Raw genomic sequence first — 23,751 nt, 5'->3', positions numbered from 1 at the left:
AGTGTCAGGTAGCTGAATTGAAGGAAGAAATGACAATAGAAAGAAGAAGAAAAAAAACGATGAGTTGCTGGATGAGTTCTCTAGTCAAGGCAAGTTAAATTAGAGTTATCACTCTCTCTATTAGTTAAACTGGAATATTTTCTTTTCCAGTTTTGCTTTCACATCCTTCAAGTGCAAACCATATGGGAGAATATATTTCTCCTCTGAAATGAAATATTCTTGATCTAAGTGAAATACCTAGGTTTCCTATGAAAATTTAGATCAGCTCAACTTGGAAAGCATAGTGGCTAAGCCATGACCTTGTCAGGCAGAGTGTACCAGATCTTATAAACCATTGATAACTTCATCTAGCTATAGTAAGCCTTTGGATGAGATGTCTCTTTACTCCTCTTGTCAGCATAGGGTTTTTGTTGCTCTATCCTGTAAATACATCTTTTAAAGCAGACAACACTAAAATAAGAATCAAAAAATGGTGAATGGATGGAGTCATTGCCCCTAAGTTTTCTTCCCATACCACTAGCCCCTTCCATTTTGGGGTATTGCTCATTAATCATTTGTGCTCCCTGCCCCAACAACACCGAAATTCCATTTCAGATTTAGCATATCATCCTTTGCTACGACCTTCTGGGCCTTTGGAGTGGTCCTGGGAGGAATCCTCCATTGTAGTTAATGGTCAAAGAGAGATCGACATTGGCAATGAACATATCTGATTTATATCTTTAAATAGGTTTCCCACTATTTAGTAAAGCAATTCGGAATGAAGTTCAAAATACTATGGTAACTGCTCCCAGTCTGCATTTCTCTTATGATTGTTTTTCTTTTTTTATTGCAGCTTAATGAATTTTGAGTTTAGTTCAATAATATGTAATCTTTTCCAGAATCACTCTAAGTTTTTAGTATGACTGGTAGACACATATTTTAAACCACTTGAATAAGATGATAGTTATGACAGGTGCTTTTGACTGGAACATATGGGACCCCAAGTAGAAAATCTCTTGCCTTTCTGTGGAAAATTTGGAGCTGAAGAAGTAAGAGGTTTTATAAACACTCATGAACTCATTAAAAAAGAATGACAAGAAAAAGTCATAAAGCTGCCAAGCGTATGTTACATTTTGCAGAATCTACAGTTATCAACATTACCAGTTAGTTTTCTCCTCTACCGTTCTTTCTGCAAGATCCTGCTTTTCTAATTATTCAAATGAAGTACTGTAAAAGGTAGACTCTTCGCAACACAATTTAGTAATCTTGTGCGAGAAAAGAAAAAGAAATCAGTTTGAGATTATGGACTCAAATGAGAAGGGAACTTCCTTAATGTTCATGTAGGTTTGAATCAACTGCCAAGAGAAAACAGAGATGAGAAAGCACTTGGAGTTGGGAGTATGCCTGGGGAACTTGATCTAACAAAAATGCACCATAACACGAAGGTAGTGTCAAGTGGCCGAATTGATGGAAGAATTGACAAAAGAAAGAAAAAAATGATAAGTTGCTGGATAAAGAAATGAAATGAGTGAAAAGTTCTCCAAAAAAAGAAACTTGATGAAGCATCCGCAAAGACTTCTAATCGTACGGCGTATGCAATCATAATTTTAAAGATTTACACTACTTATGATTAATAGCTCACTGTATACAATTTATTCTCTTATGATGAACAATATGCTTACATCTCTATGATTACTATTGCAATTTTTGTCTAACTAATTGTGATTGATGCTTCATTTAACCAACAGGTTATTGAAGTGGCTGCACAAGTTGTCTAATACTCATCTCCCTTATTTTACGGGTAATCCTTTTCTCCAAATTTCACGAGTCTCTCCCTCCCCCTAGTGGCATTCATATGGATGTGATAATTCCGTATTGGAGTAGTCCCACATTTTCATTAATGTGGTTAAGAGAAATCAAACAATTATTGATTTATATGTCATTTGTTGTGTATTACGTTCATTTCAAACAATGTGGTTCCAGCTTTGACACCCTAAGTAGTAGAAGACACTAGTGTTCCATGTTATATTTTCGTTCTTTTATATTGACTTTCATTCGTTAGGTTGATCGTGTGTAGGTTTGTGTTTCTGTTTCTACATTTCAGTATGCTAATAAGAGCTGGGGTTTGTAGTAGAAAATATGAATGGAAAAGCCTTTTTTTGGGGTCTGTGGCTTCAAGGGATGATTGAGCAAAGTACGGTTGAACAATGTCTTATGCTCACATTTGATAGCTATCAAAAATGTTGTTGGATGAAATTTTCACCTTCTAAATATTTATTTTCATGAAAAAGTACATTATCGTTACCTTGCAAAAATCATTGTTACAGAGAAAGGACACTACCTGGGAAATATATTCAACTACAAAGTTTCTCACTCAAGGCCTGACTCTCAGTTTTTCTTTCAGCAAAGGTTAAATTTTTCACCTTGGATATGATTTTGATGAATTTTAGAGGCTACTGTAACTCTGTTCAAGCTTTGAATTTCATCTTTCTGAGCCATCCAAGTCTGTTGGACTAATTTTCTAAGGTCCCTAACATAAATCCAAAGGGTACTTGGTTCCCAATTCGTGTGATCCATGATTTTTCGGTCTGCATAAACTTGACTTTGTTACATTTATCGATGAATGACTAATTTGGTTTGCGAAGTTGTCTTTTGTAAGGAATGACAAGGTGGTTTGAGGTGCCAGAGTAATAGCCTTAAAAGATTAAAAATAGGAAATGTACAAGTACTGCCATCAGCAACCACAAAAAAACACAAAGAACCTAGGCAGGAAACCGGAACCTAGGCAAGCCCATTGCATCTTTTTCTGCTTCTAACAATGGAGCTCCTTTGCCATCTCAAAACTCCTCACAAAGGCTGCTACTTCTTCATGAAAGATGGTTTGCAAACTAATAAAGAGGGAGAACAAATGCACAATTTGTGCATTTTCATAACTAAATACACCACCTTAACCTGCACTTCCCCTGATTACCTTTTGAGCTTCCATCTTGTCAATCTTGATCTACCCTGGCAAGGTTTGCACCAATAGAGAGCACTTCATGTCTCCTCATATTATCTGATTGCACCACCAGCCCTAGACAATGAGTGAGCATGGGATCATGCAGAGGTAGTGGTCTCCCTTTTAACAACAAACTACCACCCTTTATTTCATTTACCATAGTCTTGAGCACCCAACTACTCTCGCCCATTCTTTCCCTCATGCCGTCAATTATTATGTTGTAACCAAACATAATAGGAAACAAGATTGAAACCCCTAAGCCAAATGCTATGCAGAGAGGACTTCATATTCCTCGATTTCCACAAACCACATAGCTCATCAAATGAGATACCCAGAGAATATTAAAACAACCCCTTCCAAACTTCTTAGGGTGCAGTACAAGAACGTGAGAAAAAAAATTCTCTCCCTCCTTACGCTATAATTCACATTGAGAAGCAAGGAAAATACCTCTATTTTGTACTTGATCGCCCAACGGTGGGAATCCTTATTGTCATTGCATATGTGAATCTGTAGAAAGATTACTGGATCCATCAACCTTGGGAAAGTTGAATGCGCTACGTATTGAAGTTTGCGAGATTCTAACCAAGATTCATGTAGTTGACATATTGGAATTCTTGACATGTTTCAACATTATTGGATGCAAGACCTTAAGAAGATCAGTAGGTCTGTATAACCTTAAAAGGTTACAATATCTTGAGATTAGGAAGTGCAGGGTGTTGGCACATTGGAATCCTTGGAGGAGTTGGACTTAACTGGGTGTGAGTCCTTGGAAATATGACCCAATCTGTCAAAACATAGGAAACTTATAGAGGCCAAAAGCTAACTGAGGTTTAAGTTGGCAATAATTAAGTGGGAACTTTGGAAGTATTGAATGTTAGGGGGTATATATCCTTGGAAAAAATTACTAGATCTTACTAAGTCAAAGAAATCATGGGAACTAAGTTGTGTTTCCTACATGGCCTAACTGATATTGATCCAACAAAACTCTTGATTGATGTGCTCAAAGTTACAACTGGCTTTGTTTTGACAAGTTATTCATTTTGCCACCGTTTCAAATGAACCCGACTTTATTGCATTTAAATTCAGTAGCCCTAGTTGATCTGTGAAATTCATAGGTTTTATTTATTTATTTATTTACTTATTTTATTTATAAGAATTGGTTCTAAAGCCCAAACAAGTTCTTTTGTGAAGAACCATTGTGGAAAAGAAGTACACAGTAACTTTAGATTTGAACAGCATTGCCATTGTTTCTTTTCTTGTTGTTCAGACTTCAAACTTGTTAAAGAATTTATATTTTTCAATTCGTTCAAAAATGGACTCGATGCGATTGAAAAAGAAAAAAATGATCAAAATAGAAATTACAAACCTTCTTTTTTTCTTTCTTTCTTACCTTTAGGCCTTGGGCTTATGTGAAGGTTTTGGACCTTTGAATAACTAATGCTATTACAGTTACACATGGTTCCCATTTTTGGCATTAAGGTTTTAAGTGATTCCTGATCACCTTCCAAAGCTGCTGCTTTACAGAGCAATTATTTTGCACTCCATTGCAGAATGACTTTAACAATAGAAAATTTCATGGAACAAATAAACCACTCCTTAAAGCTTCTGCTATGAAACTAACCATGGCAAATGGACATGGTATCTTTATTTTCCTAGGTGATCATGGTTATGAAATTTAGTGACCAATATTCCTAAGTTCTTTTAATCTCAAGTTTCAATGGATTAACTCCCAATGTTCATACATCATTTTTATAGTAATTATGTTGGAGTTCATCAAGTTTCCAAGTTTTGCATTTAACATGTATGATAAAGCTTTAGACAGTTTTTGTATATGTATGTGCTTCTCGACACCCATTTTTGTACAAGTGCTTCTCTCATGTTAGAATATACTTGCTGATGAAGAATTGAAGCAAAATGTTTTTATTCATTTGTGCTCCCTGCCCCCAACAACACCATAACTTCAATTCAGATTTAGTATATCATGCTAGAATGTACAATCATGAGAGGAATGATTAGCTTTGAAATTTAGGATTTTCCTTCTATTGTAGTTAATGATCCAAGAGAGATTGACGTTGGTAATGAACATATCTGATTTTATACCTTTTTTTGGTAGAAATAGAGACATGCTTTCTAGGCAAGTACACAAATTTTGTTTGATCGAGATGGTAAATCTTTTAGTGGATTCATGAATATATCTATAGAATCAATCAGACCATGCCACCTTACAGCACCCAGTTTCATCATCGCCCTACCATAGGAAACGACTCATCTTCCGCTCAAGTTTCCTGAGGATAATAATAGAGATATAAAACACATTCATCCAGTAGCTCATAAATGCCCATAACCACCATTTGAAGCAAGGTAAGTTTGTCAGCATATGCGAGAGACCAAGCACAGAAAGTGAGAAGTTTAGAATTCACCTTCTCCAGCAGTACATCAAAATTTGAGATGTGTAGTCTTTTAGAACATAAGGGCACCCCCAAATAAACAACAGGGGAAGCCCTCATTAACATTCAATAAGGAGCTCAATTCTGATCTGAGCTCAACCGTGCATTCATCAAAATAAATTGAAGACTAGAATGTTTTGAGAAATTCTATTGAAGGAAGTCTAGCACAGCAATCAAAGAGTTGTTTTCATCCAAACACAAATAGATCATCCGCAAAACATACCAACGTGATCTGTGGGGCTTCACAAAAGGGATGATTACCAAAAGAACCACTATGGTAACCAATCCAAGCCAGTAGTTCTCTTGAGATTCTTTTCTTTTCTTTTTTTTTTCCCCGGCTGAAGGAATTCAGAATTTAGTTCAATAATATGTAATCTTTTCCAGACTCACTCTGTTTGCAACATAACTGATTGACACATATTTTGAACCACTTCAATAAAAGATAGTTATGACAAGTGTATTTGGCAGGAATTAAATGGGACCTCAAGTAGAAAATATGTTGCCTTTCTGTGGAAGATTTGGAGCTGCAGAGTGAGGTAAGAGATCTGCCAGAAAATCTCTAAATATTAGAGAATGCAGGAATCTTACCGAGATTCAGGGATTTGACACATTGAAATCCTTGACACATTTGGAAATTGTTGAATGCGAGTCCTTAACAAGATTACCAGATCTGTCTAGCCTTGAAAGGTTGGAATCTCTAAATATTAGAGACTGCAGGAATCTTACCGAGATTCAGGGATTTGACTCATTGAAATCCTTGACAGATTTGGAAATAGTTGGGTGTGAATCCTTGGGAATATCACTGGATCTGTCAAAGTTGAAAGAGTTGATGGTATTAAGTATTGATGGCTGTAAGTGTCTTACCACGATTCAGAGTGTTGATACATTGAAATCTTTGAAGATAATTGGAAATGATTCCTTGGAAATATTTCCCGATCTGTCAAACATGAAAAAGTTGACCGAATTAGGTATTGAAGGCTATAAGAATCTTACTGAGATTCAGGGAGTTGACACATTGGAATCCTTGACATATTTGAGCATAATTGGGTGTGAGTCCTTGGAAATATCACCTGATCTTTCTAAATTGAAAAACTTACAGACACTGATTGTCAAGGACTGCAGGAAGCTGACTGCGATTCAAGCTGGTAATAATCCATTGGGATCTTTGTGGTACTTGGATGTTAGGGGGTGTATATCCTTGGAAGAATTACCAGATTGTGTAAAGTCAAACAAGTTGTCGATACCTAACTGATAATGATCGAATAAAACTCTTGATTGATGGTGGGTGCTCAAAGTTCCATTTGTCATGACAAATTTATTCAAGGTATGTTTGCCTCTGTCTCAACAAAATCTGACTTCATCCGCATTTATGGTGAACACGTATTAATTTTCACATCCCTGTGATACTATTGCAATTTTTGTGTAAGTAATTGTGATTGATGCCTCATTTAACCAACAGGTTATTGAAATGGCTGCACAAAGTTGTCTAATATTCATCTCCTGTACTTCACTGGTAATCATCCTCTTTACTCCAAATTTCACAAGTCTCTCCCTCCCCTTAGTGGCATTCAATTGGATGTGATGGATCTGTATTAGACCAGTCCCACCGTTTCATTAATGTGGTTAAGAGAAATCAAATAATTATTTATTTCTATGTTATTTGTTGTATATTATGTTCATTTCAAACAATGTGTTCATGTTATATTTTTGTTCTTATGTATTGACTTTCATTCATCCGGTTGATCGTGTGTAGGCCTCTGTTTCAGTTTCTACATGTCATTATGCTAATAAGAGTTGGGGTTGGTGGTAGAAAATATGAACTGAAAGGCATTTTTTTTGGTTTGTGGCTTCAAGGGATGATGGAGCAGAGTACGGTTGAACAAACTCTTGTGCTTACATTTGATAGCTATCCGAAATGTTGTTGGATGAAATTTTCATCTTCTAAATTTATCTTTTCATGAAAATTACAAATCATTGTTACAAACCAAGGACTCTACCGGGGAAATATATTCAACTGCAAAGTTGCTCACTCAAGGCCTGACTCTCTGCTTTTCTTTCAGCAAAGGTTAAATTATACACCTTGGATATGATTTTGATGAATTATAGAGGCTGCTGTAACTCTGTTCAAGCTTTGAATTTCATATTTCTAAGCCATCAAAATCTGTGAGACTAATTTTCTAAGGTCCCTAACATAAATCCAAAGGGTACTCGATTCACAATGCATGTGATCCATGATTTTACAGTTTGCATAAACTTGACTTTGTTACATTTAACAATGAATGACTAATTTGGTTTGTGAATTTTAGGTGTATGGCCTATCTGGGGAAGTTGTCTTTTGTAAGGGATGACAAGGTGGTTTGAGTTGCAACACCAGTAAGAGCCTTAGCTTAAATGTTGGGCAGTCCATCTCTTTTGGTCTTCTTATAAGGCTCTTCTTATTACTGAGAAAGCAATGGTTTTGAAGAAGTTCATGCATATCAACAAAATGGACACAGGAAAGATTTTAAAGATTAAGTGATAAGGTTGGTGAGATTCAGAGTAACTTGGCTTTAGTCCCTTTGTAGTGCAAGTAATGGGGGGGGGGGGGAATCTGTTTTTCAGGGCTGGATGATCATGGTTCTGATTCCAAGCACAACTTCTGATGGTGATTGTTGTCACTAACTCATGGCCATTTTTATCACACCATGACAACTGAGAGCTGTTGTACATAGCCTGTGTTGATATACGCTTCTTCTTTCGTGCTTTCGTCTTTTTTACATGCAGGTACTTTTTCTTTTTTCTTTTCTTTTTTTTTTTTTCTTCTTTATTTTCTTCAAAACTTTTAGAAGAACCCATAGTCCTGTCTCTCTCTAAGGCCAATCCTCTTTGCATCCTTCTCTCAAAGACTTATCACAAGTTGAGAGAGATGATGCTCTGTTGGCACTTGTTTTTCTTGACAATGGAAATCTTATTTCCTCTGTTTATAATGTTTATCATGGCTAACAAATTTGAAGTTTCTTGTGCCAGTTTTCTCGGATATGGTGTGGTCATCGGGAATCATTAGATTCCATCGATGCCATCAGGATCACAATTGGCATTGGCTGTTATCCTATCATGCATTTTGTTGGTAGGCCATCAACCAAATGAGCAAGATCAAGAACAAGTTGGTGTTCATGGTTGCACCTATTGTTTGGTGGTTTTGATTAACGGAATATGTAAGGCTTCTTTTGTGTTCTTATTCATGCATGTTTACAGGTCTGATGCTTTCTTGGCTCTGTTATAAAGTTGTTTGACTGGTTCACATTTGTTTTGGTTATCACTTGTTACTGTATTGGGACTCAAGAAATAAAAAAACTGTTTAATCAATCAAAGGTAACTTCTGCTACTGTACTTTTCTACAGGTTTTATATTCTGCCTCCTAGTCTTGGTCAAAACCATCTAAGAGTGACTGGTTACCAAGAATCCCTGTACAACTTAATATTTTTGAAAAGATTACGCAATTAAAAGTTGAGTAATCTACATATAAAAATTTGCAAGAATTTAATGAGATTGTTGGTGTTCATCAATGGTATTAAAAGATTAAAAGGATATTATAGGAAATGTACAAGCACTGCCATCAGCAACCAAAAAATAAACAAAAAAAACCTAGGTAGGAAACCAGAACCTATGCAAGCCCAATGCATCTTTTTCTGATTCTAACAACCGAACTCCTTACCCACCACGTGACAGCTTCAGCTTCTGCATGAAAGCTGGCTAGCAAACCAATTAGGAAACCTGATTAAAAAAACCCCTCCTGACAGCTTCAACTTCTGCATGAAAGCTGGTTAGCAAACCAATTAGGAGGCAGAACACATGCTCAATGTGTGCATTTTCATCTTTAAATACACCATCTGAACCCGCACTTCCCGGATTACCTTTTGAGCTTCTATCTTGTCAATCTTGATCCACCCTAGCAAGTTTTGCACCAATAGGGAGCTCTTCAGGTCTCCTCATATTATCTGGATGCACCACCAGCTCAAGACAATGAGTGAGCTAGAGATCATGCACAGGCAGGGGCATATGTGAGCAAAACTTATTTCATCTACTAGAGTCTTGAGCACCCAACTACCCTTCCCATTCTTTCCCTCATGCCACCAATTATTATGTTGTAACCGAACATAATAGGACACAAGAATGAAACCCCTAATCCAAACACTATGCGGAAAGAACTTCATGTTCCTTGATTTCCACAAACCACATCGCTCATAAGAAAAATCCTTTCCCTCCTTGTGGCATAATTCACATCGGGAAGCAAGGCAAATACCTGTCTTTTGTACCTGATTGCCCGATGGTTGGAATCCTTATTGTCATTGCATATGTGAATCTTTAGAAAGATTACCGGATTTGTCAAACTTGGGAAAGTTGAATGGGCTACGTACTGAAGGTTGTGAGATTCTAACCAAGATTCATGGAGCTGACAGCTTGGAATTCTTGACATGTTTCAACATTATTGGATGCAAGACCTTAAGAAGATTACTAGGCCTGTATAACCTTAAAAGTTATGATATCTTGAGATTAGGAAGTGCAGGAATCTTAGGGAGAATCAGGGTGTTGGCACATTGGAGTCCTTGGACGTAACTAGGTGTGAGTCCTTGGAAATATTACCCAATTTGTCAAACATAGAAAACTTAGAGGTTGAAAGCTAGGCACTGCAACAAACTAACCAAGATTCAAGTTGGCAATAATCAAGCGAGATCTTTGGAAGTATACATCCTTGGAAAGATTACTAGATCTTACAAAGTCAAAGAAATCATGGGAATTAAACTGTGTTTCCTACATGGCCTAACTGCTATTGATCCAATAAAACTCTTAATTGATGTTGGGTGCTAACGTTGGGTTTGTCTTAACAAGTTTATTCCTTCTACCACTATCTCAAATGAACCCGACTATATTGCATTTAAATTGAATAGCCCAAGTTCATCTACGAATTCCATAGTTTTTTTTTTGTTTTATTTATTTTTTATTTATACGAATTGGTTCTAAAGTCCAAACAAGTTCTTCTGTGAAGAACCATGTGGAGAAGAAGTACACAGCAACTTTAGATTTGAATGACATGGCCATTATTTCCTTTTTAGTTGTTCAAAGTTCAAACTGGTTAAAGATTTTTTTCAATTACAAAGTGTTTTTTTTTTCTCTTTCTTTTTTCTTTCTTTCTTTCCTTTAACCTTTGAGCTTCTGTGAAGGTTTTGGACCTTTTGAGTACCTAATGGTATTGCAGTTACGCATGGTTGCCATTTTTGGTATTATGGTTTCAAGTGATTCCTGATCCCCTTCCAAAGCTGCTGCTCTATAGAGCAATTATTTTGCACTCCATTGCAGAATGACTTTAACATGAGAAGAAGTCATGGAACAAATAAACCACTCCTCAAAGCTTCTCCTATGAAATTCATCATGGAAAATGGGCATGGTATCCTAATGTTCCTAGGCAATCATGGTTATGAAATTTAATGACCAATATCCTTAAGTTCTTTAGATCTCAAGTTTCAATGGATTAATTCCCAATGTTCACACATCGTTCTTATAGTGATTCTGTCGGGGTTCATCAACTTTCCAAGTTTAGCAGTTAACATGTAAAGCTTTAGACAGTTTTTGCATATGTATGTGCCTCTCGACGCCAATTGTTGTACAAGTGCTGATGAAGGATTGAAGCATGAGTGTGTCTTTATTCATTTGTGCTCCCTGCCCCCATCAACACCATAAATTCATTTCAGATTTAGCATATCATCCTTTGGTACAACCTTTTGGGCATTGGTGTGGTCATGAGAGGAATGATTCACTTGGTCATTTAGGATCTTTCCTTCATTGTAGTTAATAGTCCAAGAGACATCGATGTTGGTAATGAACGTATCTGATTTTATACCTTTTTTTTGGTGGAAATATAAACATGCTTTTTCTAGGAAAGAACATGAATTGTTTTTGATGGAGATGGTAAGTCTTTTAGTGGATTCATGAATATATCTATAGAGTCAACCAGACCACACTACCTCACACCACCCAGTTTCAGCATGGCCCCACCATAGGAAACGACACATCTTCTACTCAAGTTTCTTCAGGATAATAGTAGAGGTATAAAACACATTCATCCAGTAGCTTGCAATGCCCATAACCACCAATTGAAGCAAGTATGCCAGCATATGCGAGAGACCAAGCACAGAAAGTCACAAGTTTAGAATTCACCTTATCCAGCAGTACATCAAAATTTGAGATGTGCAGTCTCTTAGAAGATAAGAGCACCCCCAAATAAACAATAGGAAAAGCCCTCATTAACATTCAATAAGGATCTCAATTCTGATATCAGCTCAACAATGCAGTCATCAAAATAAATAGAAGACTTCGCATGATTAATGTGATGACCCGAATGTTTTTGAGAAATTCTGTAGAAGGTAGTCTAGCACAGCAATGAAAGAGTTGTTTGCATGTCCAATCATAAACAGATCGTCTGCAAAACATATCAACATGATCTATGGGGCTTCACAAAAGGGATGATAACCAAAAGAATCAATATGGTAATCAATCCCCCCCCCCCCCCCCAAAAAAAAAAAAAAAAGAAAAAGAAAAAGAAAAAGAGAAGCTGAAGGAATTCGGAATTTAGTTCAATGATATGTAATCTTTTCCAGACTCACTCTCTGTTTCTAACATGACTAGTTGACACATTTTGAACCACTTCAATAAAAGATAGTTATGACAAGTATGTTTGGCAGGAATTAAGTAGGACCTCAAGTAGAAAATGTGTTGCCTTTCTGTGGAAGATTTGGAGCTGCAGAGTGAGGCAAGAGATTTGACAAAAACTTTTGAAGAAAAAGAATGAAAAATAAGAAGATATCCTTAAGAGAATCCCTTTTAAATATGTTAATGCAGCTTTTGGTAGGAAAAAGTCCAGGGGGTTAATTTATAGAGCATTTCTCAATTCACTGATTCTTGCATATTATGTGGTCATGCCCATCTTGTTTTTCTCTACTGCTGTTTATATGCATGTTGTACATTACTTATTTATGAATGTTCAAGAACTTTGGATCTACTTCACAAATCAAATGTGTGCCAATATTTGAAATCTGTATGTGTGCTACACAAACATCATAGGAGATATATCTTCGTAGTATGGTTTGTGAAAATTTAATATTTGCAGCTCAAAGGCTTTTTCTCTCTTTTGTTTGGTTTTCGATGATTATGTAATTGCTAATTTTTCACCAAAAATAGAGAAATGACTTAAAGAAACTTCCTTAGTGTTAGGTAGGTATTGAATCAACTGCCTAGAGAAATAAGAAATGACAAAGCAATTGGAGTTGAAGCCAGAGAACTTTGTCTAACAAAAATGCATCATAACGTGAAGTTCAAGACTATCAAGTGGCCAAACTGAAGGAAGAATGATAAAAGGAAGAAAAAGATGAAGAGTTGCAGAATAAAGAAACCAAATGGAGGAAGAGTTGTTCAAAGAAAGAAACAAGATGAAGTAAGAGGCGAAGGAAAGCTGCGGAGACTTTTAACAGTATGCATACTCAATCACTAGGTTCAGTTAATTTTGTAGTGATGAACAATATTAATTTCTACATTTCTATTTGTGATCGACGCTTCACTTCACGAACAGGTTAATGAAGTGACTATACAAGTGGTCATGCACTCATCTGTCTTATTTTATAGGTAAGTTTTTATTTTTTAAAATTTTACATTTGAGCAGTCCCACAGTTTCACAGATGTGGTTAAAAGATATGATGAAGTCTTGTGTCTTCTTTCCTTCCTCTTCAGATTGTGCAATTTTGGATTTGTATTTCATTTGTTGCAAGTTACATTCTTTGACGCACTGTGGTTCCAGATTTGAGACCCCAGGTAGGTATAAATTGAGGTAACACTAGCATTAGATGCTGTTAGGACCCTGGTTGGTGGATGATAGAAGGGGGGAAATATGTGAGAAGAGGCATAAGATGTTTTATGCAAGTTTTGGGCAGGCTTTGGTTGAGGGAACCGTGAGGTGTAGGGGTGACTGGCACCATCAAAACCAGGTCTATCTTTAGTTTCTTGCTGTAATTCTTATTCAAGTAATTCAGATATTAGTGTTTCTGCTTGTTGATACGCGCTTCCTAACAGTGCTATATTTTTGTTCTTACATTGACTTACGTTTGATTCCTCAGATTGGATTTGTGTAGGCCTCTGTTCCAGTTTCTGCATATCAGTATGCTGATAAAGACGGGATTGGTAGTAGCAAATAAGAATAGAAATGCTTATACTTTGGTGCGTGGCTTCAACGAATAATGGAGCAAAGTATGGCTGAAAAACAATTTGTTCTCACATTTGATTCCCTCTAAATTGTATCTTGATAGCTATCCAAAATGTTGTTGGTTTCATTTTCATTTTCTCAATATTTCTTTTCATGAAAAATGCATTCTGATTATTTTGCAAAATTCTTAGTTACAGACCAAGGATACTACCAGGGAAATCAATTCAACAGTAGAGTTGCTCACCCAAGGCCTGACTCTCAGCTTTTCTTTCTGTGAAGGTTAAATTATACACCTTGGATATGATTTTGATGAGTTATAGAGGCTACTGTAACTCTGTTAAAGCTTTAAATTTCATATTTTTGAGCCATCAAATTTTTTTAGACTAATCCTTCTAAGGTACCTAAGATAAATCCTAAGGGTACTTGATTCCCAATGCATGTTATCCATGATTTTCGGTTTGCATAAACATGATTGTGTTACATGTAATGATGAATGACTAATTGGTTTTGCGATTTTTAGGAATATGGCCACACTTGGGAAGTTGTCGAATGACAAGGCGGTTTGAGTTGCAAGACTAGCAAGAGCCCCAGCTAAAATGTTGGGCAAAGGGACAGATTTAAAAAAAAGTAAGTAATAGGGTTGGGAGATTGAGAGTAACTTGGGCTTTAGTCTCTTGATAGTGTAAGTAATAGCGGGAAATCTATTTTTTAGAGCTGGATGATCATGGTTTGGATTTCATGCAATTGTTGTTTTTGATTGTTAAGTAAATCATGGCGCTTCTTCCATGCTCTCATCTTCTTTTGTTGCAGGTGCTTTTTCTTTTTTTACTTTTACTTAATTTTCTTTACTGAACTTTGAGAAGAACCTAGAGCGCTGTCCCTTTCCAAGACCAACCGTCTTTGCATCCTTTTCTCTGAGACCTATCACAAGTTAAGAGAGATGATGCTCTATGGCATTAGTTGTTTGTTATATATACATAATGGGAATCTTATTTACTCTATTTATAATGTTTATTAGGGCAAACCGATTTGAAGTTTCTTGTAACAGTTTTTTTATATGGTATGGTCATCAGGAATCATGGATTCCATCAATACCACTAGGATGTCAATTGGTGTTGGAAATTGTTCTATTATGCATTTTATTGGGAAGCCATCAACCAACTGAGCAAGATCAAGAACAAGTAGGTGCTCCTGGTTGCACCTATTTTGTTGGTGGTTTTGATTAACAGAATAAATAAAGTTTTCTTTGTTCCTTGTTTCATGCACTTTTACAGGTCTGCTGCTTTCTTCGCTCCAATCTAAGCTTTGAACTGGTTCATGGCTGTTTTGGTCATCACTTGTTACTGTATCTGGGACCCCAGATATAAAAAACTATTTAAACAATCAAAGGTAACTCTTGCTCCTACACTTTCTACAGCTTTCTATTGGCAAAAAGCTCCGAATATTCTAACCCCACTAGTCTTGGTGGAAAGCCATCTTGGAATGACTGGTCACCAAGCATCCTTGTACTGAATATTTTTGAACCTCAATGGCCTGTAGTGGCTGACCCAACACTTACATTTGCAAGTTAATCTGCAGAGTCATTAGAGATTACTGTGCGGTGCTTTTGTTCTGCGAAAGATGGCAGATGCTTGAATCAGAAGACGGCTTTGTTAATCAGGGAGGTCTACTTGCGGCGGTGGTAGCTGGCTTCTGGAAGCGTTGTTTCAGGACCTAGATGTGGGAAGTCAATCTCTTATGATGTAAACCCAATTGCCCTAATTTAGTTGATTTGCTACCAGAATCTAGATTACCATGGCCTTATTATCCAAACTCCAGTTTATTTGTGGACAGTGACTTCCTTTTGATGCTATGTGTTATTAGATGTGCTGTCTCGGCCTTATAACAGGGCAACATGTCTTACTGTATACCCCAGAAGTTCCATGTAGTACCTACATTTCTTAATACAATCTATTTTGTTTTATCCAAAAAGAAAGTTGAGTAGAAGAGGGACACTGACTGAATAGGATGGAACTAAGATGAAAAATAGAAGAGTGAATGGGGTTGCAAGTCCACCTGTGATTCCTACATTTCAAGGTCTTGCAAGATCTCCATTTTTTCTGTTTCAGCAAGGTTTGACAAGAAAGAAATGAAAAAAAAATAAGCAACAGCTCAGAATTTTAAGATTTGTGACTTTGTGGACTTGTAAGACAGAAGATGTACATCAATGCAAATAAGATCACTGCAATCATGATTGAGGAAATAAAATTGCTGCAATCACAACCGAGATCCTAAATGCAGTCAATTATCCAATGTCTTACTACTATGAATTCTTCAAGATTCTTCTGCAACAAATTTGTGTTTCTCCATGTAACAAAAAAGGGCATGAATTCTAACAGGTTTACATATTTACATGGGCATGGATTCAGTAACACTTGGAAATTTTTAGCTTATGAAAACACACGTTGCAATAATATCTGTTTCTATGATTCACTAGGCTAGGTAAGGGTAAGACCAGTGACATAAACACCCAAGAGAGGTGGGTGCTCTTCTCATTCAGTTGCTAATATGTACAAAGTGTACAACATGTAAAACAGAGGCTAGCTAATGAAAACAGCAGATCAATTGAAAGACCAAAAATTCTTTTTACAGCAGAACATAGGCCCAAGAGAGGTGAGGTGGGATCTTAGATGATGATGCCCATAGATGCCCAAATTCTCTCTTCTACATGCTACGCCTCCCTCTGCATCTTCTCAAGCATCCACAGCTGCAATTTTGGAGTCGATCTCATTCTTCAACTCCTGCAACTGTTCCTCAGAAAATCCATCAAGGGTGTCGGTGCTCATCTCCTCATTTTTCTTCGAACACATATCGGAAACGAGTTCCTTTCCATTCCCATGTTCTGCACTTGAATACCTTTGAATGAGACGCAGCACCTCCTCCTTATTCTCTGGCCAAGTAATCGGTTCACCGGTGTCTTCCAGAGTAGTTGCTTCAGGTATGATAATCAGAAACCCTCGATATCGCATAGGGTTTTAAGCTCATAGAGCTTCTTCTTCAAACCCCCACTTCGCTTTCTTCTTCAAACCCTCACTTCGCTTTAGATAAGAAACCTCCTTTTGCTGCTTCTCCTTGTTACTGGAACAACCCTCCACCTTCTCCTTCTCAGAGCGGCTCCTCTTCATCTTACTCTGTTTCTAGGACGAAGGGTTCGATACACGACGGTAATACGAACGTTGCTTATTATACCATCGCTTATTATTAGCAATTGCCTCCAACGGTAAGAATTTTGAAAATCTGTCTCCAATTTCCCCGCGGGCTCGAAAGATTTTTGTTAAATTACGTACATATACCAACTGAATTTGGGTATTATTACATGTATGCCCTTGGGAATTTCTTTTTGGTGAAAACACCCCTGAATTTATTCTATTCCGTTTGCTGCTCTCTTTGGTATCTATTTTCATTCCCATTTTGCTATGTTAAAAGGAAGCAATATTAAAAACCTATTTTTATTATCTAAAACGGAATTTTATTTATTAACTACTGTTCGAAATAAATTATGGAATGGAAAACTATGTTTAATGAGCGAACATCCTTTAAACTGTTATAAATAATATTGATTATGGATATCCATCACCCTCCAATAGACAATACTTCCAATTGAAGATCTCAACCATCTCAGCATACAATCTTGGTGATTCACATTCTCATCTTAATTGAAGATTACAGTGATCTCAACACACAATGTTGGCAGTCAATATTTCCATTCCATGCACCTTCTATCTTGGGCGGCAATCTATCTTTCCATATCAAGAATATCTTATATTGTGCAAGAATCATATATTGTATTTCCATATCAGAGTAGATGATCCTTCTACTATAAATATGTAATGCACTCAACTGAATGAATTACTTCTGATTGATCTTGTTCTAGTTTTCTTCTTTGTCTCTGATATATTCTCTTTATTTTATAACACGTTATCAGCACGATTCCGCTCAAAGAACGAATCCGCTCGAAGTATTGCGTTTTGAGAAGAAAGACAGCAGACTATGTATCATTATGTTTTCTATTCTAAAGTGAAAAAAATGATCGACCTCCTCGCACGTTTTTGTAAACAATGGAGTTTACCTTGTCCATCTTGAAATGTAAGTGCGTCATGATAAAAAGGTATGTGTTTTATTGAATCTAAGAATCAATCAAATAATAAGATATTATGTTGCTTTAACGATTGTGGTTTTATTTATTGTATATAGTGGTTGCTAGCTTTGCACCACAAATATTGTTAAATGCACCTGAAGTTGCAAGATTTGAAAGCGTAAATGAGTACGGGTTCTACGAGATGCACATGAAGTTGCAAGATTTGAAAGCGTAAATGAATGTAGGTCTGCAGATGCACTTGAAGTTGCAAGATTTAAAGCGTAAATAAATACGATTCATTCAGATGCACATGAAATTGCAAGATTTGAAACTGCAAGATTTGAAACTGTAAATAAATACAGTTCTGTAGTTTTTGAAATTAATTCTCTTTTGAAATTAATTCTCTTTTGAAATTATAAGGAGAAAATATTATTCATGAAAATATCCCAGCAAATTTTCAAGTTTCAGATTTGTTGTTACAATAGTAATATTGTAAAAGGAGTTTTAAGAAATACTCTAAATGATATCATGCATATTTGTGGCTGAGTAAAATAATGGACTATTAATGAAAAGTCATGAAGCTCGTCTTATTGGTTCGGTTCCATTCCCTGAAGTGAATGCAACAATTCATGATATGCCTGAAAGAAGGCAAAATTAAAATTATGGTCATGACTGTGGAAGAGGATGAGACAAAAGACGGAATAATTACCGTCATTATTATGGAAATAAATAAGAGAATAATAAGGATTCTCAATATAACAATTCAAGGAGTGAAGATAATATTTGTTACTGATGTGGTATGAAAGCCATTAGACATGTATCTGTCGTACTCCACAATATTTAATTAAGCTTTGTCAAGCCTTAATTAAATAAATAAAAATTATGTGGAGATAAATTGGATTTTCCAAAATCATGATACTTGAGCAATTTTTGCCTATAAAAAAAATGATGATTTTAATGGCTTCATAGATACTACACATCTAGATGTTGCAAACTCCTTTGAAGATAATAGTTGAAGATTTGGTTATGGTTATTTTATTTGATGACACGGAAGCCAATGTTCATACAAGAATTGTTAGTACAACATTGATTGGAAGCTCCGGAAGAGCTAATCTATTATTATCTGGGAGATAAAATTGGCTATGAATAATTCATTATTTTGTAGTAAGTCTCAAAGAAACTTATTAAGTTTCAAAGCTATTTGCCAAAATGATTATCAGATTGAGACTACAAATAATGGTATAAGTAAATATCTATACAAAGGTATTAGATATTTCTCCCAATTTGTACTACACGAATATCGCATGGTTGAAACACATGCTTGGGTAAATCAAATGAACATTGATTCCAATAATTTTATTATTTGACATGACCGGTTGGACAATCCCGGATCAAGTATGATGCGAAAAACTATTGAAAATTCAATTGTCATCCATTGAAGAACCAGAAGATTCTTCAATTAAGTGAATTTTCTTGTATTGCTTGTTCTCAAGAAAAATTTATTATTAAATATTCACCAGCTAAAATTGAGATTGAACATTCTACGTTTTTAAAACGTATAGAGGGTGAAATATATGGGCCCATTCACCTATCATGTGGACCATTCAGATAATATATGATTTTAGTAGATGCATCTATAAAGTGGTCACATGTATGTTCATTATGAACTCGCAATTGGTGTTTGCGAGATTGTTTGCTCAAATAATGAGAAAAGAGCATAATTTATGGATTATAAGATAAAGACAGTTTGTCTTGATAATGCTGGTGAATTTACATCTCAGGCTTTATGATTAGTGTATAACAACTGAGATCACAGTTGAATAGCCTGTTGTTTATGTTTATATCCAAAATGGTTTAGCAAAATCATTTATTAAATGTCTCCAATTAATAGCTAAACCATTGATTATGAGAACAAAGCATCATTTGTACGCATCAGGCCAAAAGGTTGTCATAAATTCTCCCTATTACAATTGGCTTATGGTTAGAAGCCAAATATTTCTCATCTTAAAATTTTTGGATGTGCGGCTTACGTTCCAATTGCTTCACCACAGCGCACAAAGATGAGTCCCAAAATAAAGTTGGGAATATATGTTGGATAAAAATCTCCTTATATAATTCAATATATTGCTAAGGATAGGAGATTTATTTAATGCAATACTTGCTGAGTATTATTTTGATGAATTAGTTTTTCCAACATGAGGGGGAGAAAATAAACAGTTGGAAAAAGAGATTGATTGTATTCATTATCATTATCTCATTAGATCCTCGCACTGAGCACTGTGAACTTGAAGTTCAAAGGATAATGCAATAAATATTATAAATCAACTGCTAGATTTGCTGACCTGCTAAGAGTTACTAAATCTCATATTCCAACTGTAAATGCTCCAATTAGAATTGATGTCCTAGTAGGACAATCTATCAGTGCAAATGAAATTAAACCGCATTTAAAACGTGGAAGATCAATCGGTTCCAAGGATAAAATCCTAGAAAAAGAAAGGAGCAAATGATCAAGATGGTCATAAAATGGAGACAATTGATTATGAAAATCCTGAAGACATAACTTTCTATGAAACCCCAGAAGAGGTTCAGGTACCTGAAAATAATAAAGAGATCTCGATTAGTTATGTCATTGCAGGAAAAAGATGGAACCGAAAATATAAAGTTGTCGACAACAATTTTTGCATATAATGTTTTTGTTGAAATAATGCAACAAGACGAGGATCTTGAATATAAATTTGTTGATGAATATAAATCAAGAAATGATTGGCCAAAATGTAGAGACGCAATTCAAGCAGAATTGAATTCGCTTGAAAAATAAAGTTTTTGGACCTATAGTCCAACATCTGAAGGTATAAAGTCAGTGGGGTACAATTGAGTTTTCTGTGAAAAATGAAATGAGAAAAGGAATGAAATCGTGATATATAAAGCATGAATTATGGCACAAGAATTTTTGCAAATGCCTGGCATTGATTATATGGAAACATGTTCTCTTGTGGTGGATGCAATCACCTTCAGATATCTTATTAATCTGCCAGTATATGAAAATTTTGACATGCGTCTAATGGATATTATTACAGCCTATTTATATGGCTCACTCGAATATGAAATTTATATGAAAATCTCTGAAGGATTCAAAATGCCTGAAGCACATGAAAATTCCTAGGAAGTTTGTTCAACAAAGGCTTCAGAGATGATCAAGGCATATATGGTATAATCTCCTTAGTGGATATTTACTAAATGAATAATATATGATCCAATTTATTACTGTGCCTTTATTAAATGATATGGATCTAAGTTTAGTAAGTGTATATGATGATTTAAATATCACTGGAACTCCTGAATAGGTTCCAAAAGCAGTATACTATTTGAAAAAAGAATTTGAAATGAAAGATCTTGGAGAGACAAAGTATTAATCATTTGACGAATAGAATATTCGTTCATCAATTAACTTCTATAGAGAAGGTTTTGAAGCGATTTTACATGGATAAAATATATCCATTGAGTACCTCAATGGTTGTGAGATCGTTTAACATAAATAAAAGATTCATTTCAACCCCATGAAAATATGAAGAACTTACTGGTCTTGAAGTACCATATCTAAGTGCAATTGGGGTGTTAATGTATATTGTTAATTATACACAATCAAATATAGCATTTTCTATAAGTGTATTAGCAAGATTTATCTCTTCTCCAATACGAAGAAACTGAAATGTTATAAAACATATATTTCAGTATATTTGAGGAATTATTGACATGATATTATTTTATGAATGTGGACATCAACTTACTTGTTATGCAGATGCAAGATTTTTATTTGATCTATATAAAACTAGATCTCAAACAGGCTATTTATTCACAAGTGAATGTTAGCTATTTTATATTTGGTTTAGATCAATGATACAACACATTCAGGAAGCATGCAGTCTTCTACTAGAAGAAGGGGTTTGAACAATATGATATGAAGATTATGCTGCATGCATAGCTCAATTGAAGCGATGATACATCAAAGGAGATAGAACGATACATATTTCACCGAAATTCTTCTTCATTCATGGTCTTCAATGAAATAGTGAAATCGATGTTCAACAAACTCGTTCAAGTGATAATTTGACAGATTTATCTACTGAGAAGTTGCATACTTCAAATCTTGAGAAGCAGGTATATGATATTGGAATGTACGTACTTAAAGATACTCAATGATGTTATCATCAGGGGGAGTAAAATACGTGCTGCACTCTTTTTCCCTTAACCAAGGTTTTGTCCCACTGGGTTTTCCTGGTAAGGTTTTTAATGAGGCAGCTACCAATACATATTATTTAGATATGTATACTCTTTTTCCTTCACTAAGATTTTTTCCCACAGGGTTTTTTCTTAGTAAGGTTTTAACGAGGTACATTATCTATTGATGGACATCCAAGGGGGAGTGTTATAAATAATATTGATTATGGATATCCATCACCCTCCAATAGACAATACTTCCAATTGAAGATTTCAACCATCTCAGCATACAATCTTGGTGATTCACATTCCCATCTTAATTGAAGATTACAGTGATCTCAACACACAATGTTGGCAGTCAATATTTCCATTCCATGCACCTTCTATCTTGGGCGGCAATCTATCTTTCCATATCAAAAATATCTTATTGTGTGCAAGAATCATATATTGTATTCCCATATCAGAGTAGATGCTCCTTCTACTATAAATATGTAATGCACTCAACTGAATGAATTACTTCTGATTAATCTTGTTCTAGTTTTCTTCTTTGTCTCTGATATATTCTCTTTATTTTATAACACTCCCCCTTGGATGAAATAAAGAAAGTTGAAATGAAAATCAATAGATTATTTGAAGAAAGTTGAAATGAAAATCTTGAAAAGACAATGTTTTGTCTTGACTTGTAAATTGAGCATTTGACGAACGAAATATTCGTTCATCAATCAACTTATATAGAGAATATTTTGAAGAGATTTTATCTAGATAAAATACATCCATTGAGTACCCCAATGGTTGTGAGATCGCTCAATATAAAGAAAGATTCATTTCGACCCCAAGAAAATAATGAAAAATTTCTTGGTCATAAAGTACCATACTTAGTGCAATTGGGGCATTAATGTATTTTGCTAATAGTATAAGACCAGATATAACATTTTCTATAAGTGTATTAGCAAGATTTATCTCTTTTCCAATATGAAAATACTGAAATGTTATAAAACATATATTTCAGTATATTCGAAAAATTATTGATATGATATTATTTTATGAATGTGGACATCAACTTAATTGTTATGCAGATGCAAGATTTTTATCCGATCTATATACGACTAGATCTCAAACAGGCTATTTATTCACAAGTGAATGTTAGCAATTTTATATTTGGTTTAGATCAATGATACAACACATTCAGGAAGCATGCAGTCTTCTATTAGAAGAAGAGGTCAATTTTTATAATATTTTTTTCAATATCCTATACGCTTAGTACCGGAAAACAAAAATCCTAAATGCTGATTAAGGATTATGTTTGTAAAATAAAAGTAACCGTAAATTGTCGGTGTCGTGTAGCTAATGGGTCGACTTCAAGGAGATGTATCATTTTAACTTAACCCTCATAATGAGGGGAAGAAGAGAAAATTACTGACGAAAACTACTTGCATCTTTGAATATTGAATAACAAAAAACGACCTGAATCTCAATCATCCTAATGATCTAAATCTGTAGTTGCTAGATCCAAAAAAAAATAAAAAATGAATCCTCTAAAAACTTGAAACTTAAACTTGAACTTGAACTCCAAATTAAAATTACATTGATTGAAATAAAGAAAATAACTTGCATAAAAGAAATTAAATAACTTGCATATATGGGAAACTATCTAGGGTGGTGGAGGAAATTAGACAAGCCGCTAAACCTTCTGGAACCATAAGATTCAACCACATACAGAAGCTCTAACATTGCTGATCATGGAATGGCAAAGATGCCGACA

The 23,751-nt window shown here is 35.2% G+C and overlaps 1 protein-coding gene across 1 annotated transcript in view; it reads left to right on the top strand.

Annotated features, from left to right (window-relative positions):
* LOC149019371 (disease resistance protein RML1A-like) overlaps positions 1-7,941 on the top strand; it is an 86,667-nt gene extending 78,726 nt beyond the window's left edge. The window contains exons 18-23 of the mRNA XM_089153399.1: positions 1,119-1,215; positions 1,324-1,563; positions 1,728-1,780; positions 2,307-2,388; positions 5,893-6,937; positions 7,731-7,941. The gene's annotated coding sequence lies outside the window, so the exon portion shown is untranslated. The remainder of the gene's footprint in view (positions 1-1,118; positions 1,216-1,323; positions 1,564-1,727; positions 1,781-2,306; positions 2,389-5,892; positions 6,938-7,730) is intronic.
* The last annotated feature ends 15,810 nt before the right edge of the window (positions 7,942-23,751 follow it).

Source organism: Hakea prostrata, chromosome 4 (genome assembly GCF_041222555.1).
Source record: "Hakea prostrata isolate BN-2017 chromosome 4, UWA_Hpros_2, whole genome shotgun sequence".
Taxonomy (NCBI): Eukaryota; Viridiplantae; Streptophyta; class Magnoliopsida; order Proteales; family Proteaceae; genus Hakea; species Hakea prostrata.
This window is presented reverse-complemented; position numbering and strand designations above follow the sequence as displayed.